Source organism: Lemur catta, chromosome 2 (genome assembly GCF_020740605.2).
Source record: "Lemur catta isolate mLemCat1 chromosome 2, mLemCat1.pri, whole genome shotgun sequence".
NCBI lineage: Eukaryota > Metazoa > Chordata > Mammalia > Primates > Lemuridae > Lemur > Lemur catta.
This window is the reverse complement of record NC_059129.1, coordinates 72,598,071-72,617,339: the sequence shown is the minus strand read 5'-3', so window position 1 is coordinate 72,617,339 and position 19,269 is coordinate 72,598,071. Positions and strand designations below refer to the sequence as shown.

The window sequence follows — 19,269 nt, the reverse complement described above, 5'->3', positions numbered from 1 at the left end:
CCCAACCCAAACTTGTAGGAAAGTCAAGAAAGGATGTCCAATTCATTTCTTCTTGAGAAAATAGTTTAGAATGGCTGGAATTTGTATCTGTGTGTTTGTAAGAGGTTATGTCAAGTGGTGTAGTTTAAGGGATTAGGGAGTATGAAGAGTTTTGTAACCCTCAGTAGAACTTGTTTCACTTCTGAGTGGCAATGGATGACTACTGTAACTTTTAGGAGGAGAGAGAGGTGATCAGATTTGTAAATTATAATAATCCATGATGGCAATATAGATAATATAGTGGCTGATGGGCAGCCTGGAGTCAGGAGACCAATGTGAAACTGCATTAGCAATGACAGCAAAGATGAAGTAGCCTGTCCTGGGGCTAGTACAGAGGAGGGAGAACAAACTAGTTGAACTTGAAAGATGTTTAGAATCCACTGAACTTGGAGAATGATAATTTGTGTGGGATGAATAAGGGAAAGGAGTCAAGGATAAAGCCCATATTTATAGCTTAGTGTAATTAACTAATATTGAAAACAGAGAAGTAAGTGAGGGAAAGATAATGAGTTCAATTTTAAACACGATGAGTTTGTAGTACAAATGGAACATCTAGAGGTGATGCCCAGGAGGCAATTCGATAAATGCATCTGAAATTCAGGACGGGGTCAGAGCTACTGGAGACAGAGTTTGATATGTCATGAGCATATGGAGCATACTTCAAATAATGAGTGTGCATGAAAGAGTCTAAGAATTAAATTATAATTTTTAATTATAATCTTTATAATTAAAAAGTGAGAAAAGAAAAGGAGCTGAGGACAAAGCACAAGCATACCTAAAGGACAGGCAAAGAAAGAGAAATGTGTGCAGGGAGGAGACTTAGAAATAGCCATCAAAGAGGTGGGGAAATAATCCAGTATAGTGCAGTGTCACAGAGGTCAAGGAGAGAGAGCACATCAGGATAAAAGAATAACTTGGTGATAGGAATCTATTTATAAAATATATATGACTGAGCCAAAGGGAAAAATGATATAATCATATTGACAGATTATAAAAGAGTTGGTAGAACTCAATGGATATTTTGACATAATAATATATGCATACACATGCATGGATGTGTGTGTGTGTATGTTGGTGTGGTTGTGTTGATGCATGCAGGTGTGTGTGTGTGTATGTGTGTTGGGAGTCCCCAAGACGATTCCAGTTTTGCCAGTTCACTAAGAGAACTCACAGGACTCAGCATATAATTGTGTGTAATCATAGCTATGATTTATTACAGTGAAAGGATGTAAAGTAAAACCAGCAAAGGAGAAAAGTGCATGGGGTGAAGTCCAGAGGAAAACAGGCACAAGCTTCCAAGAGTCCTCCCCCACTGGAGTCACATAGGCTGAGCTTAATTCCTCCAGCAATATGAGTGAAATGTCTACCAGGGATTCGCATTAGAGACTCAGTGCCTAAGGTTTTTACTGGGAGCTGGGCACACAGGCACTGTCTTCCTAGCATTTTCTAAATTCTCAGAAGGAAAGAAGAAGTTCCACATGAACCATATTGTTTACAGAAAGAATTTAGGCACAGTAAGCCATTCTTACTAGGTAATTGTGGGAACCCTCTAGAAATCCAGATGCCAGCCAACGGCCAACCTTGCAAGCAGGCCTTCATAAAGACAGCACTCCCACGTTTGCTATGTTAACACACACACTCTCTCTCTTTCTATACACACACACACACACACACACGCACACGCATAAATACACATACATATTCAAAAGTCAGTATGATGGTTAGACACATATTAGAAAAACAGGAGAGATACCCTGTCTCTTCATTATCACTGAATATTATTTTAGAAGTACTAAGCAATATAATTAATTAAGAAGGAAGAAAGCTAGCAGAATATTGTAAAGTAAGTAACACATTATTATTTAAGAATGATACCATTTTATATTTGAAAATCAATTCTAGCTTCACACAGTGGCAGTATCATAGCCAGTGAGGTCTACCTAGGCACAATTACTGCTAATTGAAAACTTTTCCCAATACCCCACTATGACAACTTGCAATATAGTCAGCACTGACAATTTTTAACGGTCTCTATGGAGACTGAATTTTAAAAAAACAAAGAAGAAAATCAGGTCTAGAAAGTATCAAAACAATAAAAAGATTTGGGAAGTTTTAAAATATACCAAAAAATCTGAATATGTAATAAAAATGAGAAATATTAACTATCTCAGAATAAACACTTGAGGAAAGTGCAGGAAGTCAACTCTGTGTGTGTGAGTAGATTCAAACCTTATCAGGAGGGCGTAGGAAAGCTGTATGACTCCAGCTGAGAGTAAGGGGAGAGAGAATGAAAAATGAGGTTGGAGAGTTAAAATGAGAGCCTAATACACAGGGCTTTGTAAGCCATGATTGGGATTCTTCCTCCTCCATTCTTAAAGTAATAAAGCATTTCTGAAGAGCTTTTAAAGTTTTAAAATGAGATAATATTTCCACTCTGAAAGCATCATTCTTGCTGCAAATGTGGAAGTAGTTTTGGGTGAGCCAGATAGATACAAGTTTTGGATGAAGATTTATGGAAATAGTGTCTACAATGGAATAACATCCAGACAAGAGATTCTAGTAGCTTAGACGTTGAGTGATGGCAGTGAAGATGGGAAAAACTAGAATAACCTAGCGATGTTTAGGAAGTACACTTGGTAGGAGCCTATAATTAGAGAGAGGTGAGGATGAGAGTGAGAAAGTGCTGGGATGAATTCTGGGTTTCTGAATTGCACAACTGTGTAGACGAGGGCACCATTTATGTGAGACAGCAAACATTGAAATAGGGCTTATATCAAATAGCGTTGAGCATTAATTCAGCAAATAGCATTAATTCAGAGCTCAAAAATTTTTTTCCTCAAAACTATTACTTTAACATGAGTTTCAACAGTCTATTTTGAAACTCAGAAGAGTGAGAAATGTTTTTAAAAATTATTTCACCCTCTCAAGAGACGGGTTAACATCATCGGAAGGGGGATAACCAAAGGGCAATTAAAAAGTTACCATGAATTGGAAATATTAATACATTCTTAAGTGTATCAAAATATTATCATGTAAAATAGAAAGCTTTTATTTACTGAAATTATAAGCAGAAAGCTAACTATGCCCTCCTCTGGAGAAGTACATGAAGAGTTGATAAGGAAAACAGATTTAGTTTTCTCTTAAGTATCATTTGAATGTTTTGCATGAATTTGTATTTCCGATATAGTAAGAAAAAAGAAAAACTATTTAAAACAGAAAACGGAGAGGAGGAGAAAATGTCAACTAGTAATCAAATGCTGGTCAGAGATTAAGCAAGGTAAAGGCTAGAAAGTGCCCACCACATTTAGGAGCAGGGAGGTCACTTGAGAGCACCCAGAGAGCAACAACTTGGGAAGTATCACATGGTGAAGTAGAGACTTAAGTATTTTGACAAACTGGCTAGTAAGTGAAACGATGGGTGGTAGCTAAAGAGGGATGTGAAGTCTAGAAATTTGTTGCTATTGTTTGATTTTAATAAAAGATATGCACATGTTTAATTACTAACGAAGAGGTTATCAAGAGTTCAGAAATTAAAAGTATGAAGTAATTTTTAAATAGGATAGTAAGATATACCAAAATAAAATTTGTTTTACATGCCTGGATTTGGGGATCTGGATTTGAGATTTTAAAGCCTTTATTAGAATTATAGGAATGTTTAAAATTACTCTGGTGAATAAAGATTTATTTTATCTTCAGAAAAATAAGAACAGTCCACCTCATTTTACAGACAAAGGCTGGTCACCAGGGTCCAATTCTCTGCATGTGAGCTGAGGTGCTGGAATCTAAGTGATTTGTACAAAGCTCTGTCCAGACTGACCCTTTTCACCCTGGAGCATGATTTCTATAACAATTTTATACTGAGTAAAGCTAGAGAGTTAAAAGGTTGTAAAATGATGTTTAAATGGAAGATATATATTAAAAGATAAGGAGGATTTCCAGTTCACCCTATCTAAATGAACCAGATGCATTTTACCCTATTTTGCTCAGCTTATAACACCTAAAGAACCTTGAACAAAATACATAAAACAAACATCAGAAGTCTTTGAAATATGAAGAAAAGAAGCTATTCTTCTTAGAGACACTGAGACTCAATGAATAAGCTGGCAGAATTTTTTTCTGCCTCCTAAATATCCCAGCCTGGGTACTAGAGAATTTCATAAGCCAGAAAGAAGAATAAGTGCAGAGCAAAAAAAAAAAAAACAAAAAAACCCACCAAACAAAATAAGCATGGTCTCTTTAGCCAAAGGATCTGGAAAGCAGTGGCCTTGTAAGGCATAACCTTTTGACCAACACCAGACACACTCCAGAAAAAATTTTGCCCTTCCCCAACCTGTCATCTGTGGCAGCTGACACCAGGGCCATGTGAGCAGAGGTCACCACCACAACCCAGCAGTAACTGCAAGGTGCCTACTTCTAGACAGTGTATGTCTGTGGAGGCTATGTGTGTTGGTGGGACCTGACTGCCATCTCAGCCTGGTATTATTGAGTAACATGATCTAAATACAATAAAAAGTCACATGTCACACCAAGAACCAGGAAAATCTCAAGTGGAATGAGAAAAAAATCAACAGACACAACACCAAGATGGCACAGATGCTGGAATTATTTAACCAGACTTTAAAGCAGCTATTATTAAAAAAAAATGCTTCAATGAGCAATTATGAACCATCTTGAAACAGAAGAAAACATAGACATTCTCAGCAAAGCAAAAGAAGATATAAAGAAGAACCAAATGGAAATTTAAGAACTCAAAATACAGTAACAAAAAGGAAAAATATAATAAAAATTTCTAGTTTTCCTATTGATTTGTGTTGATGAATACTCCCACCCAGAACAATTGAAAAAGTCAGATTAGAGCACACACACAAAAACATCCATTTGAAGGCATGAGTGAGATACCAAAGGAGACAGAATTCCAGAAAGAAGAGAAACACATTGAAGTGAACGTTATATTCTGTAGTATTTTTTCAGTTGAGACATTTTCTGATTTCTAAGCTAAAAAAGAAAAAGCAGAAAGAGGTTGCTAACATACACGCTAGCAGGTAGAAACCTGAGATGAGCTTTTGGCAGTCTATCAAGGTTGGGTAGGCAAAACTTAAAAGTTCAGGGCTATCAGGGTAGGCTGAAATTTCAGAAAAATGAATCCAGAGAGAAACAAAACACATTAAGGGAAGCACAATATTCTTCATCATATTTTCCCTGAAGGAATGTGCTATCTTTTAAACAGCACAGGAGCTCAAGGCAAAGATGCTAAGCACAAAACAGTGTCTAGTAGTCTGGAAAGATAAGCAACAGGGCTCTTGGGAAAAAATCATACAGCAAGAGAGAAAAAAATGGAGCCCAGGGCTTACCAAGGAGGAGGAGCCATGGTAAACATCCAGAAAGAACAGTATCATAAGAGTAAAAATAAACTGGAAATAAAGTGGATCTTACAAAACTGAATCAATTCCAGTCCAGGTTCCTGTACTATAACTGCCTGTGAAAAAGCAAAATAAATTTTCTCTGGAGGAGTAAAACAGTAGTATGCAGAGCCTCAAAATATTACTAATATTTTCCATACATGTTATTCAACCTTCAATAAAACACTTTTAGAAATTTCAAGAGACAAAGCAAATTATCAAAAGCCAAGAGAAAAGAAGGACAATGCAAATAGATGGTGATATATTTTTCATCAATATCACGTGATCAAGATACTGAAGTTAACCGACAAGAAGTTTAAATTAACTGTAAATGCTCAGGAAAATAAATGAAAAGATGGAGAATTTCACCAAAATATTAGACACTGTCAAATCAAATCTATAGAAAATTATAATCAAATGGAAAATGCAACAACTGAATTTTAGAAACAAATAATGACAGATTAGTTACAACAGAAGAAAGGGATAGCAAACCACAAAACAGGTCAATAGAAAATGTTCAGACTAAAGCAAAGTAAAAAATATGGGAAGTAAAAAAACAGCTTGAGAAAAATGTGGGACATAGTGAAAAGTTCTAGTATATGTGCAATTGTAGTTCCAGAAGCACAGGAGAGAGACAGAAGGTAGAAGCAATATATGAAGATATAATGACAAAAATTTTTCTAAAATGATGAGAGACACCATTCTATAGATTAAAGAATGTACAAATCCATAGAAGAATAAATTTTCAAAAAAGAAAATCAAAAGTAGGCACACCATAGTTGAACTTCTGAGAGTCAAAAACAACAAAAATATTTAAAGCAGCCAAAGAAAAAGGCTGCTTTAAAGGCCTATTACCTCAAATGAGGCAATAATACTAAAAATCAACTTCTCAGCAGAAATTATATATGCTAGAAGAAAACTAAAAGATACTTTTAAAGCAATTAAAGGATACAACTATTTGAAATTCTATGTCCTAAAGAAGTTCTTAAAAAAAAGAACTGAAAAGGAACTAAGAAGATTCTTTCACAACAAACTACTTTAAAAGAAATATGAAAGAAAAATAAAACTAGTGAAATCTTGAAAATGTAAGAGGACATTAAAAGCAATGAAAAGGTTACATATTTAAATCAACATATTGTCTATATGACAATGATAATAAGGTCTTGTGTGATTTAAATTATATGTGGAATCAAAATACACAACCACAGACAGCCCAAAGGTGGGAAAGGATTAAAATGTTCTAAGTTTTTCACATTGCCTATAAAGCAATAAAAATACTCATTTTTATACTCTGATAATCCAAGGAAACCACTAAAAGCAAATAAAAGAATACATGACTAACAAGCTGGTAAATTTGGGAAAAATGAATGATAAAAATGTTTGATTCAGAGAAAAAGAGAAAGAAGAAGGAGGATGAAGAGGAGAAGGAGAAAAAAAGAACAGAAAACATATCTTAAACAGAAAACAAATAGTAAGATAGTATATTTAATCCTAAATATAACTGTGATTACATTTAAATTAAGGGGACTAAATATTTTAAATAAAATACAGAGTGTACAAACTAAATTTTAAAAAATGAAATATACATTAATATAATAATCAAATTTTGAAAAAAGATACAATCACTAATCAAAAAAAAGCTGGTATATCTATATCAATTTTGGACAAAGTAATCTTTAATAAGTATAAAGTATATTTCATGATGAGTTCAATTTAAATGGGAGATGTCATAAGTGTAAATTTTTGTGCACACAATAATCTAGCTTCCATATAAAAATGGAAAATATACTAAACACTAAAAGAAAAAAATAAGTTCAACAGCACATTAAAAAGATCATTCATCATGATCAAGTGGAATTTATCCCTGGGATGCAAGGGTGGTTCAACATGTGCAAATCAGTAAGTATTATACACCATAACAACAGAACAAAGGACAAAAACTATATGATAATCTCAATAGATACCGAAAAATCATTTGACTAAATGATTCAATATCCTTTCATGATAAAAATTCTCAACAGATTAGCCACAGAAATGTACTGCAACACAGTAAAGGATATAAATGACAAGCACATAGCTAACATATTCAGTGGTAAAAAGTTAAAATCTTACCTCTAATATCAGGAACAAGACAAGAATATCCACACTTACCATTTATATTCAACATAGTACTAGAAGTCCTAGCCAGAGCAAATAGCAAGAAAAATAAATAAAAGGATTCTGGTTCAAGATGGCTGACTAGAGACATCAGACACCCACCCTCTCCAGAAAGAAAGAAGGACCAAAATTATGAATAGAAAGCATATATTGAATAGAATATCTAGGAAAGAATACTAGGCTCTATGGAGAGCTCATGGGAAATGCCTGAGGCATAGAAGGAGATGGAGGTGAGCAGACAGCTCAGCTGGGATCAGGGATCAAGCAGGAGCCCAGAGGGGCTCAGTATTGCAAGCAAAGGGTGAGAGAGCTTTGGCAGTCCACATACCTGCTTCAGATTGCTGTGATCCAAATCACAAGAGAGCTCTTCTACTCTCATGAGCCCTGACACTAGCAGGGGCAGTGATTTGAACATCCCATAAGGGAATTGTACCAGACAAGGAACTTGCACTTGGTCACTCACCCAACCTGAGATCTGCAGCAAAGACCTATTTTGGGAGTGCAGTCATCATGGGACTGCATCCTACTTTTGGAGAAATAGTCCTTGTATCTCCAAATCCCAGATGCTTTCACTGATATTCCCCAGCATCCACTCAGAAAGCTACAGTGGCACTGTTCTGGCTGGAGCCAAAGGTGCTCCAAGGTCCCCACAGTGCTTTAGTCCGCAGGGTATTGTTCTCTCCAAGGAAAGAAAGGTGGAATGTACCCAAAATGCAGCTGTGGGACAAAGGAAACCAAAGTGTATGCTTTCCAGAGTCTGAGAGTTCCCTGTCTGGGGCTATAAGAAGTGACACTGCCTGCAACAATGGCACAAACTCTGTGTCTGGCTTTGCAAGTAAATGTGAATTCCCCTCCCACCAGCAGAACAGCCTTTGTGCTTGAGCTGTCATGTGGATAACCGAATCCCTCCTTCCCTGCTGCGTACCCACTCCTGCTACCACCAAAGGCTGGAGAAGGTGAGACACGAGGCCACCTGTCTGTGGTGATGAGTGGTGACTGCAACCCCACTGGTGGCAGGGACTTTATGCCCAGGCTCACACGTGAAGTCAGGGTGCACCCCCACCTTTGCATGGTGCTAAAGTGTTGCTGCCACACACGGCAGGCGAGAACACTAAGTGCCAAAGGTGAGGGTGTTGCTGGGGACAGGTTGATATTATTGTATCATATATGGTATGGGCTTCACGAGAATAAAAGAAAGGGAAGACTCCAGGCTTTCACCTTCTTTAGAACTGGTCATGTATGTCCTTAACTCTTCAATTGTTCTTAACCCTTCAGTTGTCCATTTGATAACATCTTCTGAACTCACTTACTGTTTCTTCTTAGACATTTCCTCCCTGCCTCTGACTCTCCACATCTTTCCATATTATCTTGCTGTGCTGTTAATACTATTTTCCTGGTGTTTGTACTTTCAGAAGGCTTGAAAGACTGCAAATTTTGTTCCCCTCATCATACATCCTAAGAAATATGTGCATGACAGTCATTGATCATACAATTAAGCCAGTCAAATGAATGACAAATGAATACTAGAGGCGGTGCTTGGGTAAACTAATGTACTCCAGAATATATAATGGTGAAATGATTATGTGTTCTTACTTAAGGAATCAAGAAAGTGGAAGCACTCAGTGAGACTACCAGATAGATGTACCACACTCTGTTGTGTACGTTGGTGTTACCTATTTTTATAATCAATCTATTTCTTTATTTACCCTCTGTGTAGGCTGCAAGGAGAAATGCAAAAATATTATTGTTAAACTCCTACATGTGGAGACATTTAATAGTAAAAGATATGAAAATAAAAATGCATGTGCGAGTACGAAAAGTTTCATTTCTTATTTTATAGTATATTTTCTTACAAGATCACTAGAAGTCACTTATGAAGGCACTTCTGTTTTTTTTTTTTTTTAAACTTTCCTCTGGAGTCATTGTACTGTGTTCTATTTTTTAAATACAGGAAATGAAAGTTTTCATTGCAAAAACAAGTTTGATGTTCTGCAACTCACAGGCCATTACAGAGCATTCTATCAAAAAGTATCATTTTCTTTTTTAACTTTTTTGATACTTAATTTCCTTCATCTTACAAATATCACAAAAATGTAATATTGACCAAAGAACACACACATAGAAAGCAGCAGATATCTGTATAAAATTCGTTTCCATGTTGAAATGTGTGCATCTTTTAAGAGCAAGTAAAGGCAGTCCAGAAAACCTAATTTTGTGATTTTTTAAATTTTTACTTTTGAGTTGTATTTAACCATTATTTGAGGGAAGAGTTCTAAAAACCCAAAGACAATTATTCCTAAGAAGGAATGACATGCTTAATAAATCTTTGACTACACCAACTAGCACTGATCTTTAAACAAAATTGAAAAAGTATACATGAGTTAATGGAGTAAAGGCAGGGGACAGTAGCCATTGGTTTTTACAACTCACTTTATGGCACTGTACCATAATTCACCAATGTAAAAAATGTTTGTTCCTTTTATATCTCTCAAAGCACATATGAACTCTGAGACATCCAGTAATCAGTAATATCTGATTCAGTACTTTTTACATGGAACCCAGGAAAACTTATTTAACAAGTTCTTCAAATGATTCTGATGTTCAACAAAGTTTAAAAACAATTAAAGTGGTCACAATGGCTGGAGATAGCAGAATTTTTAAAAACTAGGTTTTGCATGAATATGTCTTTTTCCTTGAAATCTTATACCTGCTTTTTCCTTTTAGCAGTAACTTCAAAGTTATTACTTGAGACCTCTGAAGCTATCCACAGAATGAGAAAAGGGATACATTCTTCAAAACTATTATATCCTAAGATTTTAGTGTTGTTTATAACACTGTGACAGGCAATATAGAGCTGCAATTATCTTTGGAGCGAAACTTGTAGAAAATATTCACCATTTTTTCTTCTTTTGGACTATTTTTAAGAATATAATTTTTTATAATAGTGTAACTACTATCGTTCACAAAGATACTTAATACCATTTGCAGAAATTCAGTGTTAGCCCTTCAAGTTTGAGATTGATCTTTCTTCCTGCATACTTGTCTGGTCCAAGAAAAAGTAATCAGTAGAAAACAATTTGTCATCTCAAATGCAGTAGTACAATTTCCTGGTAGGATTTAAAATCCAAGCTGTACCTATATTCATCATTTCATTTTATGTATGAAAAATATAAGAGAAATAGAATTTTGTCCATAATATAAACTCCTCCTGGTCCTCTCATTTTGAAGCATTGGCTTGATTCTTTTTTTTTTCTTTTTTCACTTTTTTAATTTATTATTTCAGAATATTACAGGGGTGAAAATGTTTGGTTACATAAATTGCCTTCGTACCATTTGAGTCAAAGTTATAAGTGTGCCCATCTCCCAGATGGTGGGCATTGTACCCATTGTGTGAATTTACTCATTCCCTCCTCCCCCTCTCACCTGCTTGATTTCTGATGACTGTTATTTTCATATATGCACATAAGTGTTGATTGATTAGTTCCAATTTAATGATGAGTACATGTGGTTTTTTTTTTTTTTTCATTCTTGTGATACTTCACTTAGAAGAATGGGCTCCAGTTCCATCCAGATTAATACAAGAGGTATTAGTTCACCACTGTTTTATGGCTGAGTAGTACTCCATGGTATACACACACCACATTTTGTTAATCCACTCATGTATTGATGGACATGGATTGTTTCCACATCTTTGCAATTGTGAATTGTGTTGCTATAAACGTTCAAATGCAGGCATCTTTTTTATAGAATGTCTTTTGTTCCTTTGGATAAATACCCACTAGTGGGTTGCTGGATGAAATGGTAGTTCTACTTTTAGTTCTTTGAGGTATCTGCATACTACTTTCCATACAGGTTGTACTAGTTTGCAGTCCTACCAGCAGTGTATGAGTGTTCCTATCTCTCCACATCCATGCCAGCATTTGTTGTTTTGGGACCTTTTGATATAAGGCTCTATCCTTAATTATCTGTTGACTGAGGATAATAGAGCTCTCATTTATAAGCAGAAATCCAGTCAGATAAAAATTTTCAGTCATGTGGTCCAAATGTCCAGGTGCTATACAGCATGGCATGCCCTTACCTGTTAACCTTGATCACTCATTGTCTCATATCATAGTTTCTCAGCATCTTTCTTATAAATTCTCCTTTTCTGATTATTTTCAGAAACACCTTTTTTAAAAAAAAATCATCTTTTCTATATTGAGCAGTTATTGTCTTTTTAATGAGTGATTGATGGATATTTTTTCCTTATTTGATGAATTCTTAACCCTTACCCTGTAAACTTGAAATACATGGAAAAAAATCTAAAGTTTCAAAATCTTTAGACGCTACTAATGTACACAGAAGTATAAAACATGAGAAAATTGAATTGTATTCTATTCCTATAAAATTTGTTGATGTTATTAATTTGTTTTGGCATTGCTTCATTCATATGAATATATGAATTAGATCAATCTTTGCTTCATAGGATAAATGGCTTAAAGATAATCAAATAAAATACTTTCAATCTTCTGCTCTTCAAATCCATTTTTCACCTAATAGCCAGGGCCATCTATCTGAATGCAGATCTAATCATGACACACCCTTTAATGATTCCCTCATCGTGTACATATAGCATAAAGTCTGAACTCCTTGCCACACGAGACTCTTCATATTTTATTTCATATTTTCTCTACTCCTTACCTTGTAAATGTTCTTCTGCCAGACATACACTTGATAATGGTCAAATCACACACACACACACACACACACACACACACACACACACAAAATGCTTTGCCATCTACACTGTATGATTATGTTGATCTTACTGTCTGAAATGCTTCCTCCACCTATAAGACTCCGCTCAGGTCAACCACTAAGAAAGTCTTTCATGGTCCCACTTCCAGAATGAACTAGATAACTCATCTTGGTGCTCCTATAACACTCCATCCATTTTCTATCAACGTATTTAACGTTATTATGTTCTCATTTTCTATAAATACATCTTCTTGCCTACTATGGGTGAACTCCTTGAGAACAGGCTCTATCTTATTTATCTTTTAGTCTTCTTGCTGGTATTAACAGGTCCTCATAAATGTTTGTTGAATAGATGAAAGGATGAATGAATAAATAAAAAGTCAGTCAGTTAATGTGATAGTGTATAGAGAAAAATGCTTAACTAGAAATAGATTCTCCTGTGGGCAAATAAGCACATGAGTTTGATGTTAAAAGTATGTAAAAGCAAGATTTATTTCTTATTCTATAAAACTATTTGTAAGAATCTTACGTAATGATTCTTTCAGTTTTAACTATTTTCATTTTTAAAAGCTTAATTATAAAATAATGAATAAAATATTCTGTCTTCTTTTTTCAGTGGTAGCATAAAGGGTGGTAGATACCATGTGGTGTGTGGGCTTAATGTGGGAAAACCTGGATGACTTCCCATTTTTCGTGTACTATCTGTGAATTTGGTTAGGCCTATTAACTTCTCAAAGTCTAGATTTCTGTGTGTAAAATGGTCATAAGAATACTGATCCAAACTACTTATTTGATTTTGGTGCAGGTCAAATGAGATAGCCATATAAAAATGTCAATAAGAACTGATTTTTTTAAATTGAAGATACTGTCCTTTCCCCATGTGTGTTCTTGGCACCTTTGTCAGAAATTGGTTGGCTGTAAATGTGTAGATTTATTTCTGGATTCTCTATTCTGCTCCACTGGTTTATGTGTCTGTTATTGTGCCAGTACCATGCTGATTTGGTTACTATTGCTTTGCAGTGTATTTTTAAGTCAGATAGTGTGATACCTCCGGCTTCATTCTTTTTGCTCAAGTTTGCTTTGCCTATTCAAAATCTTTTGTGGTTCCATATAAATTTTAGGATTGTTTTTCTATTTTTTTTTTGAAGAATGTCATTGGTATTTTTATATGGATTACATTGGATATAATATAATAAGTAATGTATAGATGACTTTGGGTAGTGTGGGCATTTAAAAAGTATTAATCCTTCCCATCTATGAACACAGGATTTATTTTCATTTATTTGTGTTCCTTTTAATTTCTTCCATTAGTGTTTTATGGTTTTAGTGTGGAGCTCTTTCACCTCCTTGGTTAACTTTATTCCTAGGTATTTTATTTTTATAGCTACTGTAAATGGAGTTGATTTCTTGATTTCTTTTTTAAATAGTTTGTTATTGCTATATGGAAAAACTACTGATTTTTGTACATTGATTTTGTATGCTTCAACTTTACCGAATTTGTTTATTAGTTCTATCAGATTTTTGGTGGAGCATGTAGGGTTTTCTACATATGATTGAATTTAAGACAATCTGACTTCCTCTTTTTCAATTTGAATTCCTTTTATTTCTTTCCCTTGCCTACTTGCTCTGGCTAGGACTTGCTATACTATGTTGAATAAAAGTGGTTAATGTGGGCATTCCAGTCTTGGTCCAGTTCTTAGAGGAAAAACTTTTAATATTTCCCCATTGAATACATTGTTAGCTGTGGCTTTGTCATATATGGCCTTTATTATTTTGAGTTATGTTCCTTCTATGCCTAATTTGTTGAAAGCTTTTCTCATAATGGGTCGTTGAATTATACCAAATGTCTTGTCTACATCTATTTAGATGATCATATCCTGTTAGTGTGATGTATCACAGTTATTGATTTGCATATGTTGAACCATCCTTGAATCCTAGGATGAGTTCTACTTGATCACAGCAGTGAATCTCTTTGACATCCTGTTGGATTCAGTTTGCTGGTATTTTGTTAAGGATTTTGGGAAAACTGAACACCACATGCAGAAGAATGCAACTAGACCATTATCTCTCACCACTCATAATAATCAACTCAAAATAGGTTGAGACTTATATGTGAGACTCCACACTATGAAACTACTGGAAGAAAACATAGAGGAAATGCTTTTTGACACTGATCTGAGCAAGGATTTTTAGATAAGAACTTAAAAGCACAGGAAACAAAAGCAAATCTAGACAAATGGGATTATGTCAAATTAAAAACCTTCTGTACAGAAAAAGAAATAATCAATAGAGTGAAGGGACAACTTGCATATTAAGAGAAAATATTTTCAAACTATTTATCTGACAAGGATTAATATTCAGAATATAAAAGGAACTCAAACAACTCAACAGCAAAAAAAAAGGAAATAAACCAAAATAAACCCACTAAAAAATGGGCAAAGGGTCTAAGTAGACACACAAATGGCAAACAGGCATATGAAAAAATGTTCAGCATTACTAATCATCAGGGAAATACAAATCAAAATCACAATGAGATATATCAACCCAGTTAGGGGTGGCTATTATCAAAAGGACAAAAAATAATAAATGCTGGTTAGGATGCAGAGAAAAGGGAACTCTAATACACTGTTGTTGAAAACGTGTATTACGAAAACCAGTGTGAAGTTTCCTTAAAAAACTAAAAATAGAAATACCATATTATCCAGCAATCCTACTACTGGGTATTTTTTTAAATTTCAGAATATTACAGGGGTACAAACACTCTGGTTACATACATTGCCTTTGCACCACCCAAGTCAGAGCTTTATCCAAAGGAAAGGAAATTAGTATATCAAAGTAATACATGCACTCCCACGTTTTATTGCAGCACTATTCACAACATCCAAGATACAGATTCAACCTAAGTGTCCACCAACAGATAAATGGATGAAGAAAATGTGATATATTTGCACAAAGGAATACTATTCAGCCATAAAAATGAATGAAATTCTGTTGTTCACAGCAACATGGATGAGGCTGGAGGACATTATGTTAAATGAAATAAGTCAAGCACAGAAAGGTGAGTACCACATGTTCTCAGATGTGAGAGCTTAAAAAGTTGATCTTATAGAACTGGAGATTAGAATTGTGGTTATTAGAAGCTGAGATGGGGGATTAGAGAGAGGTTGGTTAATGAATACAAAATTGCAGCTAAAGAAGAATAAGTTCTAGTATTCTATACTAGGGTGATTATAGTTAACAATAATTTGTTGTATATTTTCAAATAGCTAGAGAAGAGGATTTTGAATGCTCCTAACACAAAGAAATGATAGATGTTTGAGGTGATGGACATTCAATGACCTGATTTGATTATTACACATTGTATACATATATGGAAATATCACTCTGTACTTCATAAATAGGTAGAATTATTATGTGTCATTTATTTTAAAAAACCTCAGAAAAAAAAAAGCAAGCAAGGATGTGTTGATAGCTCATTTTCAAGGGGTAGGAGACTCCTGTTTTTTCTGGCAGTCTAGCTTCCTTGGGCCACAATTTAGATCCAGTTGGGGAGGAGAAAGGAGTTGATTAGACTAACTACTCTAAATGTTTTCCCCAATTACTCTCCCTGACAAATGCCTCAGTGCCCTCCCCCTCGCATCTTGACCTGATAACTATGAGCTTTCACGCCCTCCCCAACTGCTCCTACCTTTGCCTTACACACCTCCCCCTCATGATTTGAGCTGAATTTTCCTTTCATTTTGTTTTTCTGAGTTGTAATGTATCTGTATTGTCTTTTCTCAACATTTCTGGTTTGTTGATGGCAATTTTTCTTGTTTCCTTAGGATATTTTTTACCTTTTAAAAGTGTCCCCTTTGTCATTTCATCTGATTTTAGGTGACAGGCAAGGTGTATGTGCTTATGCTTGGTTGGCTATTTTGATCCAATCTCTATTAAATTGTGTCTCTCTGTGTGTGTGTGTGTGTGTGTGTGTGTGTGTGTGTGTGTGAGAGAGAGAGAGAGAGAGAGAGAGAGAGAGAGAAAGAGAGAAATCTTTTTGTTTTTGCATTTTCTGTCTTATTTCTCAGATTATTCTTTCCTCTAAATGATTTGTTTAAAAAGGAAAAAGAAAAACTAAGTATCATAAAACCAGAGTTGAACTAAATACTGAATCTTAGCCTTTTTCACTTACATATTTTTCATTCTACTCTCTTTGTTTGGGGGTGAGGGGAGGGACAAAAGCCAAATAAACTAAATACGTTCACAGAATGAAAAATAAAAGGACAAAAAAATAAATGTTTGTGAAGACGCAAAGAAAGGGGAACTCTCATAAACCATGGGTGGGAATGTATATTAGTACAGCCATGATGGAAAACAGTATGGAGGTTTTTCAAAAAATTCAAAATAGAACTACCATGTGATCCAACAATCCCACCACTGGGTATATATCCAAAGGAAATGTTAATAAAATCAGTATGTTGGCGAGATATCCACACTCCCATGTTTATTGCAGCACTATTCACAATAGCCAAAATATGGACTCAACCTAAGTATCCATCAACAGATGAATGGATAAAAAAAATGTCATATATTTGCACAATAGAATACTATTCAACCATAAAAACTAATGAAATCCTGTCATTTGTAGCAGCCTAGAGGAGACTGGAGGATATTATGTTAAATGAAATAAGCCAGGCACATGATTTCACTCATATGTGGACTATAAAAAGGTGACTTCATAGAAGTGGGGAGTAGAATAGTGATTACCAGAGGCTGGGAAGGGTGGTAGGGAGGGGAGAATGGGAGAGATTGGTTAATGGATACAATATTACAGTTAAATAGAAAGAATAATTTCTAGTGTTCCATTGTACCGTAGGTGACTATAGTTAACAATAACATTGTATATTTCAAAATAGCTAGAAGATAGGATTTTGAATGTTTACACCACAAAAAATGATAAATGCTCAATCATTATACACTGTATACATGTATTGAAACATCACACTGTACTCCATAAATACGTACAACTATTATTTGAAAATTAAATGTAAAACTTAAAAAAATAAGTGCTCTTTTTCTTTCCCAAATAAATCCCTTGGATTTATATGGCCCCGTCTCAGCATGGAGTTATGTTTAACCAAACAGTCCAACATCCAAAGTAATTAAATATTTATTAAAATTATGATTTATGTTCCTCAATGAATATGAATTGCTAATCCACAGCTTCTTAAAATTCCCTCTTTCATCCTCATTCTTCTTGCATTTCATTTGTCCTTTCACCCATATCTATCCTAAAGCTTCTCTCCTCACATCTCATTTTTAACTCTTCACTGAAATCTCTTACTCTAACCCAGCAAGTACTAGCTTTTCCTACACTTCACATTTGCTCCATCAATATCTTTTCTTAAGGGTGCAGAAAAATCCCACCCATGAATATCAAACTACGTTTGTAGTTTATGTTCCTGTTTTATATATGTGATGAGTAGAACTCTAGAGAAGCTCTTCAAGCCCCCCCCCCCCACCATACCCACACAAACACATAGACATTGTAGTCTCTCAGGACTCTCTGAAGTTCCACCATCATAACCGTGATCACACTTAACTGTCACATCTTACTTCTTAGGACAGGGGTCAAGCATAGGAACTCCTTTTGCTAATTCAATCATATAATTATTCATTCAGCGCTTTTAGATACCAGCTCTGAGCCAGATGCTGTGCTAGCAATGGAAATTCTGGTCTCTGAGCTTAAGGATTTCAAAATATAGTGAAAGAAAGATGCATAAAAATAACATTTTTGTTCCCGTTTAATAAATAAAATGATTCAATTATTTAACTTTAATTTTTCTCCTTTGTGCTAGACATGGTGTAAAGATCTAAGGATACAGTGGTGAAAAGTATAGGGACAAAAGATATAAATTTAATGCAGAAAACATGTTAGGTAGAGATATAGTCTAAGGAACCAGGTCTGGCATCCCTGAAGAAATGACCTTTAAGCATTTATCTGAAGGATAACTAAGATTTTGTCAAACCTGAGGCAGAGGAATTGGCATGTGTGGAGGCCTAGAGGCTAGATAGGATTGGCACATAGCAAGAGCTGAGAGAAGTTTATTGTCTTAAAAGTATGTACTGAAAGTGGGAAGAGGGATAGACTGGAGAAGGATGCAGGTGCAGGAAGTATTGAGCTTTACCCTAAAGGCAATGGGAAATCCCAGAAAAGTTTCAAGCAAATCAGATTTGGAATTTCATCACCCTGATTCAGGCCAGACCACAGACTACTTTGAGTGCTAGAGGACCAGTGTATAGGTGACTTCACTGGCCTAAGGAGAGAAGCTGGTATTGTAGACTGAGGTGATAGTTATCAAGATGGGAAAAAACTTTATATATCTATGTAAAATATAATTTATATATAGTATATGTAATATATAATTTGTATATATAATATATAATTTATGTATATATCATCTTAGGAGATGGAACTAATAGTATTTAAAACTGATTGGATGGAAGATATGGGGGAGAAACTGGGGTTTCTGGCTTGGTTAAGAGGAACCAGTGATTGAGATAAGGACACTGGAGGAGAAGTAAATTGGGCAAGAAAGATGATGAATTTAACTTAAGGTGTTTCAGAGACATCCAGGCAAAGATGTCAAATAAGCACTTAATGCCCTTGTGGGAAGCTCAGGAATAAGGGTTAGATGCAGCTTTAGGAGGAATCAAGGAAGTGAAGAGTCTAGCAACTGAAGGCTTCCTTCATAGCAATACCTATGCATTGCTAATCCCATTGGATCCCACTGGATCCCATTGAATTAGCAATACATAGGCCATTGAGAATCTTAGCAAAAGTAGTTGGAGAGGGGAGTGCTGGGAACAAGGAATAGAGTGAGGACAGAAAATAACCTCAGTAATACTAGCTTGTGTAATAAATCAGCCCCAGAATATCACGTGGCTTAATAAATTG

General features: G+C 35.1%; 1 non-coding gene across 1 annotated transcript; it reads left to right on the top strand.

Annotated features, from left to right (window-relative positions):
* Positions 1-1,939: 1,939 nt before the first annotated feature.
* On the top strand, positions 1,940-2,079 carry LOC123633616. Its single transcript, XR_006733647.1, has one exon. It is a non-coding gene; the product is annotated as a U4 spliceosomal RNA (small nuclear RNA).
* The last annotated feature ends 17,190 nt before the right edge of the window (positions 2,080-19,269 follow it).